The sequence below is a fragment of the Dipodomys ordii genome, unplaced genomic scaffold (assembly GCF_000151885.1).
Source record: "Dipodomys ordii isolate 6190 unplaced genomic scaffold, Dord_2.0 Scaffold4, whole genome shotgun sequence".
NCBI classification, from domain to species: domain Eukaryota; kingdom Metazoa; phylum Chordata; class Mammalia; order Rodentia; family Heteromyidae; genus Dipodomys; species Dipodomys ordii.
The window spans coordinates 35,426,010-35,436,053 of record NW_012267220.1 but is presented as its reverse complement, the minus strand read 5'-3'; positions in this window follow the sequence as shown (position 1 = coordinate 35,436,053).

The window sequence follows — 10,044 nt, the reverse complement described above, 5'->3', positions numbered from 1 at the left end:
CTCCTCCTCCTCCTCCTCCTCCTCCTCCTCCTTCTCCTCCTTCTTCTTCTCCTCCTCCTCCTTCTCCTTCTCCAGTGGTAGTGGGGTTTGGATGCAGAGCCTGATGCTCCAGATTTTTATGTTCTTGCTATGGAGTTGAATTCCTCATGTGTTTTGGATATTGGCCATTTATCAAGTGTGTATGGTTTACAAATATTTTCTATCATTATGTGGTTGCTCTTCACTTTGTCAATTGCTTCCTTTGCTATGAAGACTTTTTTTTCCTTCTGGTATTGGGGCTTGAACATAAGACCAAAGGAATAGCCAGGATGATCTCAAACTTTTGATCTTCCTGTCTCATCTTCATTGATTACTGGCATGGACCAACACAGCTGGCCAGAATCCTTTTAGTTTGATGCATTCTCATTTATTTATCTTGGCTTTGTTTCTTGTGTCTTTTTCTTTTTGTCTTTTCTCTTTTGGTATTGGGGACTGAGGATTTATTTATTGAGCGATTGATTGATTGGTGCCTATCCTAGGTCTTGAACTCAGGACCTGGGCTTCTTTTGTTCAAGGCTAATTCTCTACCGCTTGAGCCACAGCTTTTCTTTTTGCTTTTTGTGGTTAGTTGGAGATAAGAGTCTCAGGGACTTTCCTGTCTGTGCTTGCTTAGAATGGGCTGACTTTGAATGGCACCTGGCTCGTGTGTTTTTTTGTTTTTATTTTGGTTTTTTTCTTTTTTGTTAAATATCAGCAGTCTTTCAGCCAGAACAACTCCTATTGTCAATTCCTAAAAATAGTGATGAATTCCCTTAACTTTTGAAAAATATTTTATTTCTCATTCTGAGGGAGAGCTTCATCTGGTAAAATAATTTTGATTGGCATTTTTTTAAAGCTCCATAACTTTGAATACATCATCTCACTCTCTCCTGGTTTGCAGGATTTCTGACAAAAATTGCTGAGAGCTGTATTGGGCTTCCTTTGCTTTCTGCTGCTTTCGTTCTCCTTGTCTTTGATTTTTGAACTTTGTGTCATGCTGTATCTTGCGGATCCCCTCTTTGGCTTGAATTTGGTGATATTTGAGTTACTGTACTTGGATGTTGTCTTTTCCCAGATTCTCACTGTACCATCATAGATGTTCTTGTTTCTGCAGACTGCATTCCAGCACACACTCAAATTCTGAGAGATTAGGAGTGACCCTTGCTTGGGGACAGGTGTTGCTTGGGATTCTATAAGGGCAAATGAAGGTGGAAAACATTTTCTTTGCTAGTGTCAAAAAGCTCCAAAGCCAGGTGCCAGTGGCTCATGCCTATAAAAGCTACTCAGGAAGCTGAGATCTAAGGACTACTATTTGAAGTTAGCTGGAGCAGGAAATTCCATGAGACTTTTACCTCAAATTAACCACAAGAAAACAGAAGTAGCGCTGTGGCTCAAGTGGTAGAGCATTAGCCTTGAGCAAAAGAAACTCAGGGACAACTCCCAAGCCCCAAGTTCAAACCCCAGGACCTGCATGAATATACCCACATAAAAAAACACACTACTCAATAGATAAATATAGATTTGAGCTTGCTGTCTGACTTAGGATAAACTTAAGGAGAAGATGGATTCTGGTAGAGTCACTATTTTGCAGATGCTCCTTTTTTTGAGTTACTAGTTGTTTCCTGATCTGAAGATTAAAGACAAACATTGTAACTTAGTTGGATTACTCCCTGCCACTAGGATTGAGTCGATCTAGATGTTCCTTCTGTAGTTCACAATTGATTACTTCAGATCTCATAATAATTTTTAGCCTATAAATAAGTTGAATAATATACTTGACTGTCTACTCCAATTATGATGGAGGCTTTGATTAATTATGTTATTCCCATTAGCTGGTTTAGCCAGACAGAGATTTCTTAGGTAGGCTGCCCTGCGGTCAGGTGCCTTCTTGGAGGAGAAGTTACATGGTTTAATGTGGTAAACACACAGAAAACACCCAGGGCTACTTTCTGGGTCAAAGGTATGTATTAAGGACCAGTGCTTGTGGACAAGCCAGGGACTTAAAGTGGACAACACTCTTTAGCATGCTTTCCTTGTTCCAGATCTTCAGCATCTTACCAGGCAGTGGAGATATACATTTGTGAACTCTTACAATTGTGAGTAAAGAGAAAAGTAGCTTGGAAGAAATAAAATCACCCTGGAGGATAAGTTGAACCAATCTGGATTGTTGCAAGACTAGTCAATTAACACAAAGTTGACCATAGGTAAGTAGCTAGAAAAGATTTGAAGGAAGTGAGCAGACATTGAGAGTAATTGGCCAGGACATATTAAAAAAGTCTTGGGGTACAATACTTTGAGTAGGGATGATGGATGGAATTAAGAAAAGAGAAGACAGAGATACAGGGGCATGCAGACTCAGAATTGGCCTTAAAGGTGGATCTAGACCCTGCAAGACAAGCTGTGTGTTCCTAGGAGCCAAGGTTGCATGACTGGGCCACACAGAGGGATAAGGGAACTGTTATGAATTGGATCACTTAAGGGCAATGAGCTAGTTAAACCAATGATATCAGTATGATCTTTCATTACCTTGGTATAACTTTATAATCTAAAATTCCATGTGTGGGCATAAAATTGTCATCTCTTTGAAATCAGGGGATTCAATATGAGCAAGGATAGTTATCAGACTGCAGAATAGACAGGATTGTAATTTACTATCAAACAAATTATTCCTCCCTGCCATTAGGCCCTGATGACTAAAATTATTGTTTGTCAGCATCCTGAATGGACTGGAAGACAGCATGGTGTGGTGCCTTGTGCATGATAAAGGCACTCCCTTTCTCAGGCCAGTTCTGTCCTTTCCAATGAAGCTGCTTCTTATGAGATCAGAATACAAGCATGGTTTTCTGTAGGAGGTGAGTAAAGGACAAAAATCTGTCTTGATTTCCTCCTGTGTTGGGTAAAGGGACCAAGAAGATTGTTTCAATTTGGGCATGGAAGAGAGAGCATGAGTGAAACTCTTTTTCCTAAATCAACAAGTCAGTTCTTACTGTCCCAACCCGCAGGACTTCAACGAGGGCAATGAACCTAAGCGAGAAGGAATGAAGGGACAAGAGACACGAAGAATGACAGCAAGACAAGGATTCTGATCAAGCTGCCAAATTTTATTTTTCACACAGGGGTATTTATATGCTTAGAATAAGGAAGCTTTTTCATTGGCCGTAGCAGCTGCAGAATGTTTGCTTAGGGCAGTGTGAAAAGGTGGTCCTTAGCAGCTACCTGGTCTTTGTTTGGGGCAGAATGAAAGGACCGGATTCAGTAAACAGCCTGGAGATATTCCAGCGAGATAGTCAAGTTTAGGGCTCCCTACATCTTACCACTTCCTTAATCTTCAGGGCACAAATATAAACTCCATTCAGGCATTCAGTCATGAACTTCTCTTTTCACCTACCTGCCTTTGGGTCTTCCTGCCCACCGAAGTCTTCATTAGCTCCCATGCAACAGCATTAATGAGTTTTGACCACTAATACTCACTGCAGATTGCAAACTCTAATCTTATGTATCAGGGAAGAAATTACATATTATACAGATGGTAAGCCTACTACAAATACAAAGAACATGCTGATTTTTCCATGTTGATTCCTACTTACATGTAGTAAACTCCCGCCCCCGCCCCCCACTGCTTGCCCTGTGTTAGATTCTTGTTTATATACAGCACTTTTAAGTCAGTTTGGTATTCTTCTAGAACATCTTTATCTTCCATTCAGACTGAAGATCTTCTAGAAAAATATTTGCCTCTGTAATGATCAAAAATAGCTCCTCTCTACTTCTTATTCACAAGAGAGAAATTTGAGAGTTAAAGAGAAACTATCTGAAGGTATTTCTGACTTGATAAAGTGTCGTGTGGAAGGAAGTATACAGAAAACAGGCCAAGAGAGAAGCCAAAGGGACTGAGAACAGTATGAAAATTCTAAGTATGCAAATAAGGACATGCATTTCTCATGTTTCATGATCAGTTAGACTCCATGGCCTATGAAAGAAAACGAATGGGTACTGTAGTATGATGGACTGCTCACAATTGAGGCAGAGCTGATCACTATAGAAACAATGATGCTGGAATAGAACTATCAAGTACAAAAATTCCAATACCTGGCTCACCTTTACTCTCAGAGAAAGAGGAATCCTAAGTGTAAAAAATCCCACTAACATCTAGTAGATATGCAATGTCAAAAGGATTTCTATAAATAAAGAAAACCACAAGTCTGTGGCCTTATCAAGCTACTCACTTGCACCTATTCCTGCATACTCATGATTGGCTCCTCACTCTAACTTTGACTGTTAACTAGTACAAACCTGAAGCTACTACCATACTTATAATCCATTAGTGTGTTCCCATCCATCTAGGATATAAAGCTGAACCCAAGCTCAAATGTTTCTAAGACCTTGTGTGACCATGACCCCTGCCATAGCTACTGAGTTAGTTATCTTTCTAAAGAGAAAGGTTTGATTCTGGCTTATTTTGGAAGTTCCAGTTAATTATTAGTGGGCTATCTTGCTTTGGGCTTGTGGTGAAGCAGCACATCATGGCAAGAGCACATGGTAAAGTAAAACCACACAATTCATTGGTTAGGAAGCCAAGAGAGAAAGAGGACAGGACCAGCATCATATATCCCTTTTGAGAACATGCCACTAGTGCCTAAGGACTTCCCCTCAGCCCATCTCCTAAGGGTTCCACTACTTCCCCATAGTATCAATTTAGAGATCAAGCCTTTAACACATGATCCTTTGGGGGATATTTAACATTCTAATGGTAAATGTAACATACATTCATCTTTCCTTTGCTTTTTTTAGATGCAGCCATGCAAGACCCTTTTTGGTCCTCTAATCCTTTTGAGCCATTTTTCCTATCTCTTCTACACATTACTTTACCTATTCCAACCTAATTCTTTTTTTTTTCCAACCTAATTCTTACGTTCCCTCCCCACAGTGAGTCTAGATATCCAATTAGTCATAATCAATATTTTATCGCAGACTTGCACCACTGGTCCATGCAAGGCTCATTTTAGGTTATTTTCAATAATATGATAAGCACCACAAGCTTCCAATCCAGAATAAGATCCAGACCTTTGAAAAGAATTCACATCTACTGGCCTTCCATTATTTCTCCATTTGCTTTCATGTCCCACATTTATATTCCCTTTTGTATTTGTGTGATGTACAGTCCTAAGCAGAATATATGTTTATAGTTTCATTATCTGGGTGCAATCTGGAAACCACAGTGCTTGTAGCTAGCAATAAATAATCTTCTCTGTAACTAATGGATTGAATATAGTCAAGAAACATCAGAGCAGGAGATGTAGCTACATTCATTTGTATGGATAGCTTTAAAGTACCATTCTACATATAGTATTTTAGGCCTTCTTTTAACCTAATATGTTGCTAAGAGTCATCTGCATCACAGTTAGCAAATGATGGCCTGTGGTTCACATCTGCCCTGTTGCTTGTTTTTGGATGGTCCATAATTTGAGAAAAAAATGCTTGACTTTAAAATGTCTGAAAAAATTTCAAGAGATATTTGGGATGAATGAAATTCAATTTCCAGTATCCAGAAAACTGTATTAGAGCATATAAATTTCCATTCTTTATTTAAAAGTTTTTTTCAATACTGGAATTTGAACTCAGGTCCCCATGCTTACTAGACAGGCACTTTACCACTTGAGCTACTCTACCAACCCTTGGTTATTCTTTCATAGAGTCTTGCTTTATTCCCCAAGTAGCATGGACTATGATCCTCTTATTTATGTTTTTCATATAACTGAAATGAAAAGCATGCTTTACCACACCTAGCTACTGAGTGAGATAGAGTCTTACGAACATTTTTGGGGGTCTAGGATGATCTAATAGTTCCCCAATCTATGCCTCCCAAAATGCTTAGGTTTACAGTTTTTAGTCAGCATACCCAGCTTGTTGGCTATATAGCCCCAAAGTTAAAGCAAATGCAGATGCTGGTCCCTATCATATCTCAATTGCTATATCATATCTTCATTGCTATTAACTGTACACCCTAGTCATGTTGCTCATAGATATTACAGTCTAGATGAAATAATGTAGTCAGAGACACAGAGCATGGCCCTGTCTCAAAAACAAACACCCAAACAAAAACAAAAACAAAAATTCTTAGCTTCTTGAAGTATTAAGAATTATTTCCCATACATTGTATTACCTTAGTGTGTTGTTTTTGTATTTTAGCTTATGTCTTTGATCCATCTGAGTTTATTTTTTATATGGTATGATCAAGAGATTTAACTTTATTTTTTCCCACACAAATACTTCTGCTAAACCACTCAGCAACTTTCTGTGCCCATCTTGTAGACACATTTTTACTTTGACTTTTGTGTCTCACCTACTACCACAGAGCCCTTTCCTTTCAGTATCTGCTAATAGCATGACACTGAAATTTGGGAAAGCAATTGTGTAAGATACAAGTCCAGTGAAATTCACTCTGATCTGGAAACTCTGCTCTTAGGAATTGATAAAAACACTCTTGAGTGAAGATATTCACTTTTTTTTTTAAAGTAAGCAATTAGAAATTCTAAAACAGAAATCATCAGATAGATTGGTTACTCAATGGCTATTTCTAAACTGGTCAAATTAATGGTAATGATTTTTCATAATTCATAAAATTATGATTACAGAGTAAATAAAAAGTATATTATAAAACTATGTAAAAATTAGTATATATCTTAATATGGACATCAGTACACAAGAAATTATTGCCATGTTTTTATGTTTCTTATTTCCTAAATGCTGATTTTTTTATGGAAACAAAATGTATTTCTAGGAATAGACTAAACTAGCATCTAGTTTATGCAGTTGGCTCAACCATCCACTTTACCATAGCAACTATATGCAGGTAGCTCAGAAAGGAACCAGTAACTTTACAACTTTGGCAGGGGGGGGAAGGGGAGGGAGAAGGGAAGGGATGAGAAGGGGAAACAAAGGAGGAGGCAACAATGCTTGATAAGAAATGTACTCATTACCTTGCCCATGTAATTGTAACTCCTCTGTACAGTATTTTCACAATAAAAAATCATAAAACAAACAAAAAAGAAAAGAACCAGTGTCCCCACTTTCTGGAATGTGAACTCTTTCTGGAATGTGGCTTCTGAACATATTTGTATTTCCTGTGAGGGAGGAGGTGATAATCCATGTTCTAAAGCCAGAAGAATGGAATCACCTTCTGTTTGAAGAAATGGAACCTCCAGACATCTCTGCTTACATATTTGGCTGGTATGGGAGTCAAGCGTATCTCCCTCCTGGTGATTGTTCCTTTTCTTCCTATACTTCAAGATCAGAGTTCGTTCTCTTCTTTCACAAATGATGTGCATTTTTAATGTCTTAGAACATTATGGCATTATTTCTTATGAAATTATGGGTGGGACAGTCCATGTATGATCCTTCCTCCCCACTGTGGATTTCCTTGAATGCCCGCTGGGAAATGCTATGAAACAGAGTTGTGATTGTCAGGAGGGATGGTGTATCTTTCCTGCTGACCTTCCCCGGACTATGATGGCTGCCTCTCCCTGTGTCCTTCCTACTTCTCCCATTAGGACAATGGATCTCTACTTTGAGTGTGTAGTAAAATCATTGAAGAAAATGTTCAACTTCACTTACTGCATCCCACCCCTCACAGAAAAGGTCTTGCTGATTCAGTGGGCCAGGCATGGGTGATTTTTAGAGTTGACTACCAGGAAACAATTAAACTGCTGCTCTATTGTGTAGGTGAGAAAGTGCAGGCCTGGAACACATCCTGTTACTAAGGCCAATAGCAAACTACAACAATACAATCTAGTCAGGAGGACAGATCCTCCTAGGAAAAAATGATTGTGGCAGCCCACCATACCTGCTAAGGTACTTGCTAAGGGCAAAGGGATAACAGAATGGTTAGTAGAAGAAGACAGATACATACAATTCATAACCTCAGGACCATACAGAAATGTGGTTATAGAAGCCAGTAACAAAAATCAGACTTATCTGCTGTAACTGTATATGTACATAAAATACCTTTGTTTTCAGCTCTTGTATCTCTTTATCTTAGCAAAAAACCCCCAAAACAATGTGTTGACTTTATATTGTAGTATCTAAGTTAACTCTGCATCATAGTCTTTAATTTATAGAATATCAAGAATAGTAAACATCACCCAAGGACTTTGCATCCTCTCTGGGGAAAGGGTTAATAAATCCAGAATTGTACATAGGATAGTTGCATTATAGTAAGTGGAATTATGACCTGTTGCTGTTGTTGTTTGCAGAATAAGCTGTTTTAAGTGGATGTATATGAGTCTCAACTTGATAAGGGATAGTCTTGAGATAGTTAATTTCATGCACCTAAATAACTGGGCCACAATACCCAAATCCATGGTCAAATATTATTCTAGATGCTTCTATGGGTATCCTTTTGGATGAGATTTGCATGGTGGCAATTGGTGGACTCTGGGAAAAGTAGATAACACTCTTATTCTGTACATGGAACTCACCCAGAGAGTTGAAGGCCTGCATATAACAGAAGTCTCTTAAGACTTGAAAATTTCCAGCAGACATCTTTGTCTTTGATATGCAATTGCCTCTCCAGAATAAACAGGTTTGGGATATAAATCTAGACTAGAACCAAAGAAGGGTAGCAAGAAGAAGGTCCTGAGGAAAAGCAGCCTGGTTGTCTCAGGAGAGACCATTGCTTTTCTTCAAAGAATGTGGGCCTCCTCTCCTCTGAACTCCTCAGGGGAACAAGGACTGTCTCTGCTCAGGGATTCTCTCTCTCTAACAGCCAATAGTAGGTCCTAGATAAACAGAATTGAAAGAAGAGCAAGAGAAGTAAAGGTTGATTTAAGAACAGTACAGGAAAGTACTAGAAATTCTCTCCGCAGACACTGCTTCTGTGATACAGTCAGTGCCCAGCAAAAGTCAAGTCCATTCTCATAGTACAGTCTGCGCAGATGAACCCCTGGGGTTCCTTCCCCAGGTAGGAGGTCTAGGAGCAGCTGCGCTCAGTTCATCCCACAGACTTCTCCAGATGAGGGCTACAAGGAGGGGAACCTGAGGTACAGCCAGCCAGCCACAAAGGTCTCCATTGTTGGCCCTTGGCATGCCTTTTCCTCTTCTTAGCCTCTCAGTGCACTGAGACCGAAAGGCCAGGCTTTCTCTAAGCACTTTGACAGGAAGGGTGCCTGGGGAGAAGAGATGGGCTGGAGAAGGTGATTAGTCACTGCCTGGCAGTGCTCCAGGCTGGAAGAAGGCATGGAGCAGAGGCCCACAGGGCTGTACCTTATGTACCTCATCATCTCCTGGCTTGGGATTTGGGCTCTGAGAACAGATCTCACAGGCTGTTGGGTAAGGAGGTATGATTGAAGAGAGGTAATTTGAGTGATTCTGTATCTCTGAAGTTCTTCTAAGGACCTATGTCCCCAATATAAATCTACTCTAAGGATCCCACTCTTCTACCCAAGTTATTCTAGCCTAGGTGACTCTTCTAACCCTCCCCTGCCCCTCCTCCAGCAATGGGATACTGGATATAGCAGGCTACTAGAGCCTCCCTTTCAAGATAGGGTCTGGAAGCTGCCTATAGGATGAGGGGCTAGAACTGCAACATATCACTTGGACACACGGCCCTGAGGGATGGTGAAAACTGTTTTTTTTTTTTTAATTTTATTTTATTTGTGAACATACTGTACAGAGGGGTTACAATTACATGGGCAGGATAATGCATACATTTCTATTTTTTTTTATTTTTTTTGGGTCCAGTTGTGGGGCCTGAACTCTGGGCCTGGGCACTTTCCCTCAGCTCTTCAGCTCAAGGCTAGCGCTCTACCACTTGAGCCAGAGCGCCACTTCCGGCTTTTTTTCTTTTTTTTTTGCTTATATGGTGCTGAGGAATCGAACCCAGGGCCTTGAGCATGCAAGGCAAGCGCTCTACCACTGAGCCACCTTCTCAGCCGCATACATTTCTTACCAAGCATTGCAGCCTCCTCCTTTGTTTACCCTTCACATCCCTTCCCAGCCTCTGCCCTCCCAATCCCAATCCCAATCCCAATC